The sequence below is a fragment of the Giraffa tippelskirchi genome, chromosome 7 (genome assembly GCF_054371585.1).
Source record: "Giraffa tippelskirchi isolate mGirTip1 chromosome 7, T2T-mGirTip1v1.2.pri, whole genome shotgun sequence".
NCBI lineage: Eukaryota > Metazoa > Chordata > Mammalia > Artiodactyla > Giraffidae > Giraffa > Giraffa tippelskirchi.
Window position 1 is genome coordinate 44266531 of NC_137281.1, and position 15962 is coordinate 44282492.

A 15962-nucleotide genomic window follows, 5' to 3' on the forward strand; every position below is an offset into this window, starting at 1 on the left:
GAAGAAGGCCTTCTAAGGTGGTAAATAGTACTTAAAAATGAATCAAGATTTGCTATTTCTGGATTTATAGACATCGCTCCTTCCCAACCATACACTGACAACTGTGGAATCCTCCAGCCACCACTGAACTGGGCATGTGTTCTGAGGAAGGCACCGAGGCCGGCCACTCACAGGGACTCAAGAAATTGGGAAAGACCTGTGTTACTTGTGTTGTGTTACAGAGTCTGCAAGCTTGAAGTGAGATAAACAGAAAACTTTTATATGCAAGAGTGCCAGTTCCGGACTTACTTTTCATTTAATTCAAGAAAACAAAATTAAGCTCAAGTTGCATTTTATTTTTGGTTAAATGAAAGGGGAATGAATGAATGAAGTCTTCTGTTTTGAAGATTGGATTTCCCCATCCCACCTCAGAGTTGCTTCACCTCTGCAGGAACACAGAGGGAGAAATGCTTATCTTCTGGGAGTGGGGAGACTTGGCTACAGTCTGAGCCTTGCCCCAAGTCAGTCATGGAAAGCCCTCTGTTCTTTGGTCTCCTGACTGTAGGGAAGACCAGCTGGGGAAGGAATTTCTTCTCTTATACAAGGCCATGATGTGACAGGCTGGCTGGGTAAGCAAATGACATGAGCTTGGACTGTCACTGAAGGAGCGGGACCCTGCCCAAGGTCCATCCTGCGAGGAGGGCAGTGCCCTTTAATGTGGGCAGAGGGAATGTTGGTCCCCCAGGGTTCCCTTCACAGGCGTGGTGGGAGCGGCAGTTGAATGGGACAGTTGGAGAGGAGGGCTCCAGGCAGGAGGGGCAAGGAAGCTGAACCCGAGGTCCGAGGAGAGAAGGCGACCTGGCAGCAACGGCAGGCACCACCCTCGGAGCCCCATGACTTCTGACCCTGCCTCCTCTCCTGCCCATCCTCAGGACCAGAGCGTTTCCTGCCCAGGTAAAGCTCCTCTCTGTAGCACTCAGCCCCCAGTTGGTCTTCGGGGCCCTTGTCTCTCTTTCCCAGGACGGCTGTGACGGGCAGCCTGTGTGGGAGGAGGCAGCGACCTGGGCCCGCAGAACACAAGGGGAGCCCGAGCACTGCCATTAGGGAAGCCCCCCAGTGTCGTTAAAAAGAAGCGGAAATGCCAAGGCAGGATTTCCAAATCTGACATACAAAAACCTACATGAATAAATGAAGTCCTTCACACACACAACTGTCCATGATTTAATCAAAGGATTTATTAAAAAGACACTCTACTTCGTGGTACTCGCCCATGTGCTTTTGGTGTAAATGGAAGTCTTCCTCTTTCTCCAATCTTGTGAGAGCGTCTCTGTAACTGAGAGACTGCCTCACCTGGAAACCCCTTCACAGATCGCCATCTGGGGCTCTCTGGGGACAAGAGGACTTGAGCAAACCTCTGTCTCCTTTCTGCACTCTAGTCCACGTGTGCTCTCACCTGCGCATGATCCCTTCTGCCCTCTCTCCCCCTCTTTTCTCGCTCCAACACCAGTCCCGGGACTGGCTGTCCACCTGGGTGCCAGGGACAGCTAGACTGGACAGACGGGAGCGGGGAGGGGAAGGGCCTGAGGGAAGCTTCCCAGAGCTTTCCCCTGAGCTGGATGCTGGTTAGACTCTCAAGGAAGGGGCTGCAGGATTTGCGGGGGAGGGCATAAGACCATCAGGCATTGGTAATTTTGATAACTTTAAATTAAGAATAGATTGGTTAAGAGAGGAACGATGACCATAATCTCTTACCTGGGAAGCATTTTATTTTTATCCATTTGACTGATGCAAGAGAGTCCTAAGGAAGGATTTCCAATATGGGCACCAGGGGAGTCTGAGAATCCAATTCTCAAACAAGACATTGTTAATTGTTAATTTTCTGGGTTAGAGAGGCAGAAATGGATCATGATGGAACAAAGTGGGTAGGTGTGGAAAATGTTTCTTCTTGAAATGCTCTTGAGGTATCTTTTGTCTTCCATCTTTGGAGAGAGACAAGGTTAGAGAAAAATGAACCCACTGTAAGGAAAATAGCAAATGTGATGATAAATGCTAAGTCACCCAGACCCCACAGTCCAGGAGACATTAAGGAGTGGTGGGGACTGTGGCAAACTAAAGCCCTTGTGCCCTACCTAAAAAGGGTTGACGCTGCTCTTTATGAGTTGATACAGAGCTCCTGATACAGAGCATAGAGAACTCCCGATTTCTTGACAAAAGGCAGAAGAAGTCTTTTTTCTTTTTAATGAGATTATCTTCTGATTTTTAAATGTTTCCTACAGGTTCAGAAAATTTGAAAAACTATACAGGCTAAATAAAATGGACTTGCAGGTATAATGTGGTCTATGATCTGTGAGTTTGTGTTCTCTGCTCTAAAAAGAGAACTTCCTGCTTCTGCCTTTTCTAGTCTATTGAGGTCAGCTTAGGGAATACCCTGCCAGCAAGCAGAGGGATGAACCAGGGACTTTATTCCATCTCATATCATCTCTCAGATTCTCTGAGTGGAAAACAGCAAGGTGGGAACAGAGTCATGACGATTGCAGGGGCCCTGGCCTGTTGGGTCCTCGCCTTTCCCAGCTCTCATCAGCGGCCCCCACCCCCACCCACCCCATGACTGCCAGCAAGCAGATTTCTCGCTCCAGGCAGCTCCTCACTCCTGGCAGAGGATGGCACGACAGACGGGGTAGAGACGTTAGCCAAAGCAGACTTCCTGATTTAAAAAGCCTCATTTCCCCCTGGGGCTGCCAAATTCAGCAAAGTACCATTCCAGCTGCAATGCTTCCAAGTGGTCTTAGGTAATCACAACTCTGCATTCCCTGTGGAGTGCTCAAGGAAATTACCTCCCAGCCCCAATTTCCTATGCACTCTGATTACCCGAACCTGACCAGGGAGACCTGCTGTCCTGTGTATGGCATCTTGGAGTCCAGACCCCTTAAGACAAGCTGACGACAGCTCTCTGCCAGGACTCTTTGCTATCAGAGAAGTGAGGAAAATAATAGAAATCATAGGAGGGTTCTCCACGGATGGGGAGGCTCAACCTCTCAGAAGGAGAGTCAGGATCAGAGGCACTGGGGGACGTTCAACCTGGACAAGGGAAGAATAGCAAATGGGTTGCTGGGGTGAGCAGAGGGACACAGCAATTGTCTTCATGTATGTGAGGGCACATAAAGAGGGCTTAAATGTGATCTGCATGGCCCCGGCGAGCAGAGCAACTGTGGCAGGAAATCGCTTTCAGTTCCACAGAAGGAAAACAATTTGTTCCCTGTAGGGCTATTTCTTTAAAAAGAAGTTTAGCTTTTTACTTTGAAATGACTTCAAACTTATGAAAACTAACACGAATGATGCTATGAAATTCTAACTACTCTTCACTCTGATTTGCAAATTAACATTTTGCCACACTTGCTTTAACATTTTCTCTCTATGCATAATTATTATTTTTCTGACAAGTTTGAGAGTAAATTGCAGACATTTTGCTCTATTACCTCTAAATACTTCAGTATGTATTTCCTAAGGATAAGGATGTTCTCTTACATAGTCATAATTATCAAAATGATCAATTATCAAATTGCACAATTATCAAAATCAGGATATACTTTGATATATTAATAATAACCTTACATAACCTACAGTCCACATTCAAATTTCAATTGTCCCAGTAGCATCCTTATTTTTTTCCTGATCCAGGATTTAATACAGGATTGTATGGGCTTCCCAGGTGGCGCTAGTGGTAAAGAACACACCTGCCAATGTGGGAGACGTAAGATACACGGGTTCCATCCCTGGGTTGGGAAGATCCCCTGGAAGAGGGCATGGCAACCCACTCCAGCATTTTTTCCTGGAGAATCCTATGGACAGAGGAGCCTGGCAGGCTACAGTCCATGGGGTCAGAGAGAGTTGGACATGACTAAAGCGACTTAGCATGCATGCACTCCTATTGCTTTTAGCTAGCATGTCTGTTAAACTGTCTTTAACCTAGAATGTCTCCTTGCCTTTCTCTGTCTTCTATTATACTAGCAGTTTTGAAAAGCACAGCCAGTGGTTTTGCAGAATGTTCCTTTAGGTTTATCTGATATTTCCTCGTGACTAGATCCAGGTTATCCATTATTTGCAGAAATACTGCATGAGGGTTGTCTTGAAAAGAATGACTGGGGTCTGTTGCCAAGCTTGTTGCATCACAGTGTGGTTGACCAGAAGGAAATTCTTACTCAAGACACTGAGTTTACCATGTCTGATATCTTCTTGGATTCTTTTAATTCTTGGATTCTGTGATTCTCACTCCTCAAAATAGTTTCAGAACTTGTACTGAGCTCTTTCATCAGCTAATCTGCTTTCCCACCTCTGCTGTGCTCACTCGAAACTTCCGGGCAGCCCCTTAGGGCACCACAGGCAGGGGGGTGGCCCAGAGGCCATGGGAAGCTTGGGCATCTGGTCAGGGACCACAGAGTGGCTGTTCATAAAACACGGCAGTAACAGGGAGGATGGGGAGGCTGTCGAGAGACTGTGTACAAGGCTGTGCCTCTGACCAGATTTCCTTCCTCCTGCCTCTCTGCCCAGAGCTGGATTGCATATATTCGGGGAGCCAGCGTCCCATCCAAGGGTGACAGTCCAGTTTCTTTACTTTTCTAAGCTTGAGCATCCCTACAGTAGCTGTCAACCCCCCTCACACACACACTTCTCCCCTGCATATTCCTGCATCAGCAAAGCCCGAGAAACCAGGAGGGCATGGTGTTTTGGGTAAAGGAAGCTGTGAAGAGCTTTCTGGTAAACAGACAATGGAAGTCTTGTGGGAGAGGCTCAGGGTTGGACCTATGCAGGGCCTGCAGGCTGCTGTCCGCAGAAGCAGGAGCAGATCTAAAGCCCTCACTGGCGTTTCCAGTCTTGTCGCTCTTGACGCTTGCCTAAGCCTCATGCGTGTGGTTCCCTTAGGAGCCTCACTACACAGACACTACACACCCAATCTCAGCGAACGTCCCACCTGGGCTTCCCCTCAAACTCTCCTTCTCTCCTCTCGTCTGCTCTAGTCACCCACCTCTAGCCTCACTTCCTATTAGAAATCCTGAAAGCCATCCTCTTCTCAGACCATCCTTATCTGTCCTTCCGCAGAACTTGGATAGCACAGGGGGCCTGCATTCCTCTGTGATACTCAGCACAGTCAGCCCAGTCCCAGGGTTTGCATTCTTAAATACATGGTTAAATATTTCAATGTCATGGGTCAAACCCTGTATGACCTCCATTTCTCTACCTTGAAGGTAATAACCATCATCTTAAAATTGGTGTATATCTTTTCAAATCCATTTTTTTAAATACACTTAAAAAAAACACAGTATGACGTTTACAGAAAAATTGAGGAATAGTACAAAGGATTTCCCCTCTTATTAACAGATTAGTATGGTGTATGTGTTATGACTCCATATATATTGCTATTCAACAGTAAAAATTAATGAAATAAAGCCACACATCAACCTGTGTGAATATTGTAAATCAAAAGAGGAAAAAAAACAGGTCGTAGGAAAATTTATTCACTGTGATAACCATATGTGAAAGTTCACATACTAAAACACTAATATATTCATTTACTGATAAATATGTTTGTGGTAAAATCCCATTTCTCCAAGTAGCTTGGATTCCTTTTATTGGGGAATGGTGTTAGAAACCAAGATTTGGCACTGAGTGTGTTATTTGTTGCTGGGATATATACATCTTGCTTTTCTCGCTTCTGAATAAATTGTAGAAACTAAAAAAAAATTGAGATTAAGAAGAGAAGTGACATGCTGGTATAAATATGATTCATTTAACTATAAAGAATTAATATACAGAACTTATAAAGAATGTGCAATAAATCATAACAAGTACAATTAATTATCAATTGTATTGATAATTAATTCACAGGTGAACCAAATTAACACATATAAAAATGCTTAACCTTTGAGTATCAGGGAAGTGTGAATTAAAACCACAATCACAAAAGAGCAATTTATCATTCTTCAGATTGTCAGTGTTAAAAAGTCTGGAAATTGTAAGTCTTGGTATATATATGGAGCAGAGCAGCTCTTAAACCCTGCCCATGCGAGTAAAATTTGTCCAAAGCAATTTGGTGCTACCTGGTCAAGTTGAAGAGTATCTTACTAACATTGCCAGCAATTCTCCCTTTTAGGTGCTTATGTGCTCTGAACAGATTCTGCTTGCTGAAGGAGTCACCTACAGAGTGGCCATCAACTTTGTATGCTTCCTCCCACTGTCCTCACAAATTCCCTCCACCTCTGCTAGCCTTGTTGTGGTTCAGTCACTCAGTCGTGTCTGACTCTTTGCGACCCCATGAACTGCAGCACTCCAGGCCTCCCTGTCTCTCACTATCTCCTGGAGTTTGCCCAAGTTCGTGTCCATTGAATCGGTGATGCCATCCAACCATCTCATCCTCTGCCGCTCTCTTCTCCTTTTGCATTCAATCTTTCCCACAGGGTCTTTTCCAATGAGTTGGGTGTTCACATCAGGGGGCCAAAGTATTGGAGCTTCAGCATCAGTCATACTGGAGAGTTCTGACAAAACATGGTCCACTGAAGGAGAGAATGGCAAACCACTCCAGTATTCTTGCCGTATGAACCTCATGAACAGTATAAAAAGACAAAAAGATATGACACCGAAAGATGAGCCCCCTAGTTTGGAAGGTGTGCGATATGCTACTGGGGAAGAGCAAGGACAGTTACCTCTGCTAGCCTCTCTCCTCTCATACTCACTGATGTCAACACAAGTTCAATTTAAAAAATGCAAGCAAACAAATCCACAGAAAATAGATGCATGCACAAAATATCCTTGTGGCTCTCTACAGGAACATTTGTAGCAACTCTAGCAATTTTAAACATTCATCAACAGGAAAATGGATGGATCGTGTAGGATAGATATAGAATGTTACTCCATAACTCGTTTATTTTGTGACTAAGAGTTTTTTTACCTCTTAATCTCCCTCACTGTTTCATTCACCATTGCCTCCCTCTGGCAACTACCTGTTTGTTTTCTTTATCTGTGAGTCTGCTTCTGCTTTGTTATGTTTGTTCATTTGTCCTTTTAGATCCCACATAAAAGTGAAATCATATGGTATTTGCCTTTCTCTGTCAACTTATTTCACTTAACATAATACCCTCTGGATCCACGCATGTTGTCACAAATGCCAAGATTTCATTGAGTGTCATCACTGGATTGTATGGTAGTTCTATGTTTAATTTTTAGAGGACTCTCCATACTGTTTTTTTTTATAGTGGCTGCACCAATTTACATTCTTTCCAACACTGCACGAGGGTTCCCTTTTCTCCATATCCTCCTCAACATTTGTTATTTGTTGCCTTTTGATGGTAGCCATTCTGACAGGTGTGAGGTGATATCTCATTGTGATTTTGATTTGCATTTCCCTGATGATTAGTGATATCGAACATCTTTTCAGGTGCCTGTTGGCCATCTGTATGTCGTCTTTGGAAAAATGTCTGTCAGGTTCTCTGCCCATTTTTTAATTGGGTTGTTGGAATTTTTGATGTTGAATCGTAAGACTTCTATGTTTATTTTGAATATAAACCCCTTATCAGATGTATCATTTGCAAATATCTTCTCCCATTTAGTAGGTGGCCTTTTCATTTTGTTGATAGCTTCTTTTGCTGTGAAAAAGCTTTAGTTTGATGTAGTCCCACTTGTTTATTTTTTATTTTATTTCTCTTGCTTGAGAAGACATAACCAAAAAATATTTCTAAGGGCAGTGTCAAAGAGTGTACACTGCCTTTGTTTTCATCTAGGAATTTTATGGTTTTAGGTCTTTAAGTCTTTAATACATTCTGAGTTTATTTTTTTATATAGTGTGAGGAAATAGTCCTGTTTGATTCATTTGCATGTTGCAGACCAGTTTTCCCAACACTATTGAAAAGTCTGTCTTTCCCCCATTATATATTCTTGCCTCCTTTGTGTGGATTAACTGACCATACCACTGTGGGTTTATTACTTGTCTCTTGATTCTGTTGCACTGACGTATACATCTGTTTTGTGCTGGTGTCATACTATTTTGATTCCTGTTACTTTGTAGTATAGTATGCAATCTGGCTTTGTTCTTTCTTTCTTTTGCCCACTTGGGGTCTTTTGTGTTTCCATACAAATTTTAGAATTCTTTATTCTAATACTGTGAAAAATGCCTGTGGTATTTTGATATGGATTCTGTTGAATCTGTAGATTGCCTTGGATAGTATGGTCATTTTAATAATGCTAATTCTTCCAATCCATGAGCATAGTGTATCTTTCCATTTGTGTCATCTTTCATTTCTTTCATTAACCTTGTAGTTTTCTGAGTACAGGTCTTTTAACCCCTGGTTTGATTTATTCCTAGGTATTTTATTCTTTTTGATACAATTGTGAATGGGATTGTTTTCTTAATTTCACTTTCCGATAGTTCATTGTTAGTATAGAGAAGTGCAACAGATTCTGTATATTAATTTTGTATTCTACAACTTTACTAAATTCATTGATGAATTTTAATAGATTTTTAGTGGCATCTTGAGGACTGTGTACATAGTATTATGTTATCCACAAACTGACAGTTTTACTTCCTTTCTAACTTCTTTTTTTTTCTTATTTTTAAAGTATGAAAGTATGATAACACATTTATAGGAGACAGAAAATACAGAACAAAGTTACATATAATTCTACTACATATTCCAATTATTTTTTAAGTAGATAAATTAACATTTTTTGCTTTCGAACTGTGGTGCTGGAGAAGACTCTTGAGAGTCCCTTGGACTACAAGGAGATCAAACCAGTCAGTCCTAAAGGAAGTCAATCCCGAATATTCATTGGAAGGACTGATGCTAAAGCTGAAGCTCCAATACTTTGGCCACCTGATGCGAAGAGGCAACTCATTGGAAAATACCCTTATGCTGGGAAAGATTGAAGGCCAAAGAAGAATGAGGGAGGCAGAGGATGAGATGGTTGGAATGCATCATCGACTCAATGGACATGAGTTTGAGAAACTCCGCGAGATAATGAAGGGGAGTCTGGTGTTGCAGAGTTGGACATGATTTAGTGACTGAACAACCACAACAAAATTAAGATTTTTAGTTGGAGTTTCAATATCAAACTCTCAAAAAACAATAAAATGAATATACAGAAAAGTAGGATATAGTAGACCTAAAAAGCACTGTGAACCAATTCAACATATTTATGCAATTTTCACACATCAGTAGGATACAAATTCTATTCAAGTCCCCACAGACTATAAACTAGGAAATACTGGAACATATACAGGGACATAATACAAGGTGCAAAAATTTCATGGTCTTGTAGTAGTCTCATGATCTTTTTTATTTCTGTGGTGTCCATTGTAACTTCTCCTTTTTCATTTTGAATTTATTTATTTGGCCACTTTTTCTTTTTTTCTTGATGAATTTGGCTCAAGGTTTATCAATTTTATCTTTTCAAAGAAACAACTCTTACTTTCATTGATCTTTTCTATTGGTTTTAATCTCTATTTCATTTATTTCTGAGGATCTGTTCTGATCCCCATTATTTCTTTCCCTTTACTAACTTTGGGTTCATTTGTTCTTCATTTTCTAGTCCCTTTAGTGTAAGGCTAGGTTGTTTATTTGTGATTTTTTTATTTCCTAATGTGGGATTTTATTGTTATAGAATTCCTTTTTAGAGCTCTTTTGCTGTGTACCATACATTTTGGATCATTTTGGTTTCATTTGTTTCCAGATATTTTTAAATTTCCTCTTTGATTTCTTCAGTGATCTATTGGTTGTTTAGTAGTATATTGCTTAGCCTCCAAGGGTTTGTGTTTTTTGCAGTTTTTTTCTTGTATCTGATATCTAACCTCAAACCTTTGTAGTCAGAAGAGATGCCTGATATGACTTCAATCTACTAAATTTATTTGGACTTGTTTTGAGGCCTAAAATTTGGTCTATCCTAGAGAATGTTCTGGGCTTCCCTGGTGGCTCAGTGGTAAAGAATACTCCTGCAATGCAAGAGCCCCAGGAGATGAGGGTTCAATCCCTGGGTTGGGAAAATCCTCTGGAGGAGGGCATGAAAACCCACTCCAGTATTTTTGCCTGGAGAATCTCATGGATAGAGGAGCCTGGTGGACTACAGTCCCTAGGCATGCAAAGAGTTGGACATGACTGAAGTGACTTAGCATTCACATAGAGAATATTCTACAAGCACTTGAAAAATTTTCAGGCCAGAATACTGGAGTGGGTAGCCATTCCCTTCTCCAGGGGATCTTTCCAACTGAGGGATTGAACCCAGGTCTCCTGCACTGCAGGTGGATTCTTTACCAGCTGAGCCACCAGGGAAGCCAGAAGAATGTGTATTCTGCTGCCTTTGAATGAAATGTTCTTTATGTATACCTATTAAGTCCCTCTGCTGTAATGTTTTATTTAAGGCCAGTGTTTCCTTGTTGATTTTATGTCTGTATGATCTGGCCATTGTTGTAGGTGGAGTGTTAAAGTCCTCTAAAATCATTGTGTTACTGTCAATTTTCCCCTTTTTGTTTGTTAATATTTGCTCTGTGTATTTACCTGCTCCCATGTTGTGTGCATATATATCTACAATTTTTATATTTTCTTGTTGGATTGATCCTTTGATTTCATGTAATGTCTTTATCTCTTGTTACAGTCTTCGTTTTAAAGTCTACTTTTCTGATGTATGTATTGCTACTCCAGTTTTCTTTTTATTTCCAGCTATGTGGAATACATTGCTCCCACTTACCTTTAGTCTCTCTGTGTGTGCAGATCTGAAGTAAATCTCTTGTAGGCAGCATCTATATAGGTCTTATTTATGTATCCACACTCTATGTCTTTTGAGTGGAACATTTAGCCCATTTATATGTAAAGTAATTATGGATAGGTATGTACTTACTGCCATTTTGTTAACTGTTTGGAGGTTGTTTTTGTAGTTCATTTTTGTTCCTTTTTTCCTTTGCTTTTTTCCCTTGTGATTTGATCTCTGTTTTAGCATTAAGTTTGGATTCCTTTCTCTTTTTTGTGTGTATATCTATCACAAGTTTTTGGTCTGTGTTCCCATAAGGTTTACATATTAACAGGCTGTATATGGTTGGCTGGTGGTTTAGTCACTAAGTTGTGCTCAATTCTGGGAACCCCATGGACTGTAGCCTGCCAGGTTCCTCTGTCCATGGGATTTCCAAGGCAAGAATACTGGAATGGGTTGCTGTTTCCTTCTCTAGAGGATCTTCCTGACCTAAGGATTGAACCCAGGTCTCCTACATTACAGGTGGAATCTTTATTGAATGAGCCACCAGGGATAGCCTGTATATATAGGTAATTATTTAAGTTGATGATCTCTTAAGTTTGATCACATTTTGACCCTGCATTTTTTACTCCCCGCATCTCTCCTGTTTAATGCTTTTGATATCACATTTTACATTTTTTTTTTGCTTATCTCTTAAATGCTTATTGTGCATATAGATGATTTTACCACTTTTGTCTTTTAATCTTCCTTTTATCCTTGTAAGTGATTGATATGTTACCTTTACTGTATATTTGCTTTACCAATAATTTTTTTTGGTCATTCTTATATTTCTAGTTACAGTCTTCTTCTCCCTTTAGAAAAGTCTCTTTAACATTTCTTGTAATGCTAGTTTAGTGATGCTGAACTCTTCTATCTTTTGCTTGTCTGTAAAACTCTACCCTCTACACAAAATCTGAATAATAGCTCTGTTTAGTAGAATATTCTTGGCTTTGGGCTTTTTCCTTCCATTGCTCTAAATACATTGTGACACTCTTTTAGCCTGCAAAGCTTTTGCTGAAAAGTAATCTGACAGTCTTACGGAAGTTCTCTTGAATGTAACTGGTTACTTTTTCCATGCTGCTATTAAGATTGTCTCTTTATCTTATTTTTTTGCCATTTTAATTACATGGTGGATCTCTGTGGTTTGATCTTGTTTAGGACTCTGTGGTTCCTAGACATGGATGTCTATTTCCTTTCCCAGGTTAGGGAAGTTTCAGCTAGTATGTCTTTAGATATGTTGTTTGCAATTTCTCTTGCTCTCCTTCTGGGACCTCTATAATGTGAATGTTAATATTCTTGATGTCATTCCAGAAGTCTTGAAAACTGTCCTTGTATTTTAAAAATTCTCTTTTTTTGGGTTTAGTTTGGGTTTTTTCACTACTCTGTCACTTCCCTGACCTGTTCCTGTCATCTAATCTACCGTTGATTTTTCTAGACTCTTTAATTCAGTTATCATACTCTTCAGCTCTGTTTGGTTCTTCTTTCTATATTCTAACTGTTTGTTAAAGTTATCACTGTGTTCATCCATTCTTCTCCTGAGTTCATTGAGCATATCTATAATCATTACTTTGAACTCTTTATTGGGGTATATTACCTCCACTTCATTTTGTCCTTTTGGGGGATTTATCTTGTTCCTTCATTTGGAACATATTTCTCTGTCGCTTCTTTTTGTCTGATTTTCTGTTTTTATTTGTATATATAGGTAGATGGGCTAGTTTTTTGATCTTGAAGAAGTAGGCTTGTGTAGGAGATGTCCTGTGGGGCCAGCAGGACACTGTCTTCTGGCCACCATATCTATACTTTCTAAGGGTACACCCTATGCAGGCTGCATGCTCCCTTCTGTGTGGTAGGGCCAGCTACTGTGGGTGTGTTGGTGGTTGGGCATGTCTCCAGCCCTGTTGGTTTCTAGGCTCTGCCTCATATGTGATCTCACTGGTGGGCACATTCAGGTCTCAAAGCAGCTGGCTGTGGGTCCCAGAAGGTCCTAAGGCTGGTGCTGGCCCACTGATGGTGGGGCCCAGAAGGTCCCTGGGCTGGTGCTAGCCTGCTGGTTGGTTAGAAAGATCCTAGGGTGACAGGAGTGGGGTTTGGGTGGGCCTAGCTGGAATCTTAATTTATTTTAATTTACATTTTTTAAAAGGTATCTTTTGATTAATGACATATTTTCCCTTTTCATATTTACTGTACTCTTGAAAGCACTTTATTCCACTTAATTAAGCTGTTTATCAAAATGCTTTGGGTTTGACAATTCTGATACTGTTAGCATGGTCTTTTGCATCCTTTTATTTTTCAACCCATTTGTGTCTTTATATTGAATGGATCTCTCATAAACAGCATATCACTGGGTATTACTTTCATATGCAATCTGACAATCTCTGCTTTTTAATTGAAGTATTAACTTCATTTATATTTAATGTAATTATTGATTTATCTGTGTTTCTGTCAGCTTGATATTATCTTCTATTTGCTTTTCCTCTGTTCCTCTTTGCCTATATTTTTTGGGGGTTAATCTACAACTTAGTGCTCCATTTTATTTCCTTGATTGACTTCTTATCTTTAAGTCCTTATTTGTGTGTGCATGTGTGTGTGTGTGTGTTCTCTAGGGCTAACACTATGCTTCTCTGGTGGCTCCGAAAGCAAAGACTCTGTCTGCAACGTGGGAGACCTGGGTTTGATTCCTGGGTCAGGAAGATCCCCTGGAGAAGGAAATGGCAACCCATTCCAGTATTCTTCCCTGGAGAATCCCCATGGATAGAGGAGCCTGATGGGCTACAGTCCATGGGGTGGCAAAGAGTTGGACATGACTGAGCGACTAAAGACACACAAGACTATGCTATGGTTTTATATTTTCATGTGTGTTATTGTGTGATCATTTCTCCCTTTTTGAGGAAAGGAATTTTGTCTTAGACTTCTCTCATATCATCATTATTCTTTCATTCAATTAATTTATTCATTCAACATATTGTTATCAAGCATCTGCTATGTACCAAGGACTTCTAAGTATTAGAAATATAACTGTGATCCATACAGATATGAAGCCAACAGTCTGCTTGGAAATAGATAAGTAGGAAAGTTTTCCCAAAGGAGGAAACATCTGAACTAAGCCTTGAAGGCTCAACAGTGAAGTTCAATTTTCTTCAAGTGAAGGTAGTAATGTTAGATTGTTTCAGGTTGTGGCAATGGTGATTTCAAAGACCCAGAAACAGGAGAAACTGGTAATTTGCTCAGGGAGTGGTAAGATATGCAACATGGCTGGAGCACAGTGTTAGACGGAGCAAATGGGGTGGAATGTGGAGTATGTATAGGTTGGAAAGAAGTTTAAGGAGTCCTTATTGATAACTTCTAATTTTTTCAGGACTGTAGAGCTATACCCATGATATTCACGCTATTAATGTTCACTAATTGAATGACTGAAGAGATTTTGAACAGAATTGTTGCCTATAAACCATGTGCCTCGTCCAGTTGTCTGTAATGCCTGTTTTCACTTTGGGAGATTTGTCTTTTGGAGGTGAAGACATTTTGATTTTCAAATCCTATTACAAAAAAAGAATATATTATTCCAGAGGAGTGCTTTTTGTAACATAACGTAAGCAAGGGATTTTCCAAGGTTATTGGAGAAGAGAGTGTGCATCAGTTTACCTGTACCTAGATTGCCTCAGATGAGAAAGTGCTCCTCATTTTACATATATTCTTCCCCTGCCCAGCTTTATTGAGATATAATTGCTCTGTAACATTGTGTAATTTTTAGGTGTACAATGTATTATTTTTCTGTTTTTTAATTTATTTTTAATTGGACGATAATTGCTTTACAATACTGTGTTTGTTTCTGCCATACAGCAGCGTAAATCAGTAAATCAGCCGTATGTCCCTTCCCTCTTCAACTTCCCTCCCACCTCCCCCCATCCCACCCCTCTAGGCCGTCAGAGAGCACCAGGCAATGTGCCAACTTGATACATGTATATATTACAAAGTGATTACCACAGTAGCATTAGTTAAGTCCTCTATCTATTCGCATAAATACTATTTCTTTTTAATGGTGAGAACACTTAACATTCACTCTTAGCAACTTTGAAGTGTATAATACAGTATTGTAAACTATAATCACCATAATGTACATTAGATTCCCAAAACTTATTCATCTTATCACTGGAGGTTTTTTATACTTTGACCAATATCTCTCTATTTCTCCTGACATCCCAACCCTAACCCCTGACAATCGCTATTTTATCTCTGTTCCTATGAGTTTCTGTGAGTTAGGCATTAAATATATATATTTACTTGGCTGCATCAGATCTTAATTGCAGCCCGTGGGATCTTTATCACATCATGTGAGGTCTTTCATTGCGGTGCATTGGACTTGATAGTTGCGGTGCGACAGCTCCAAGGGCACGGCCTTTAGCAGTTGTGTCACGTGGGCTCTGGAATGCACACATTCAGTTGTTGCAGTGCATAGGCTTAGTTGCTCCACAGCATGTGGGATCTTAGTTCCCTGATAAAGGGGATAGAACCTTTATCCCCTGCATTGCAAGGTGGATTCTTAACCATTGGACCACTAGGCAAGTCCTGAGTTAGGTATTTTTGGCTTTCACACATGGGTGATATCATACAGTATTTGTCTTTCTCTTTCTGACTTATTTCACTTGGCATAATGTCCTCAAGGTCTGTCTATGTTGTCACAAATGGCAGAGTTTCCTTCTTTCTCATGGATGAATAATATTCTACTGTCTATACAATTGCTGCTGCTGCTGCTGCTAAGTCGCTTCAGTCGTATACGACTCTGTGCGACCCCATAGACGGTAGCCCACCAGGCTCCCCCGTCCCTGGGATTCTCCAGGCAAGAATACTGGAGTGGGTTGCCATTTCCTTCTCCAATGCCTGAAAGTGAAAAGTGAAAGTGAAGTCGCTAAGTCGTGTCCAACTCTTCGCGACCCCATGGACCGCAGCCTACCAGGCTCCTCTGTCCATGGAATTTTCCAGGCAAGAGTACTGGAGTGGGGTGCCATTGCTATACAATTGACCCTTGAACAAAGCAGAGGTTATTGCCACTAACTCCCCAGTGCAGTGTAAACTCGTGTACAGATACCAATGGACAACTGTAAACTTGGATACCAATGGTATCCAAGGAGAACTGGTTCTAGGACCTGGCACAGATATTCAAATCTGAAGACGCCCAAATCCCATAGTCAGCCCTCTGCATTTGTGGTTCTGCATCAGTG

The 15962-nt window shown here is 40.9% G+C and overlaps 1 protein-coding gene across 35 annotated transcripts in view; it reads left to right on the plus strand.

Moving 5' to 3' along the window:
• The first annotated feature begins 734 nt into the window (after nt 1-734).
• Nucleotides 735-15962, plus strand: part of ABCC12 (ATP binding cassette subfamily C member 12) — an 81162-nt gene continuing 65934 nt past the window's right edge. For all 35 annotated transcript variants that reach the window (XR_014060603.1, XR_014060604.1, XR_014060608.1 and 32 more), the window contains exon 1: nt 735-933. The gene's annotated coding sequence lies outside the window, so the exon portion shown is untranslated. The remainder of the gene's footprint in view (nt 934-15962) is intronic.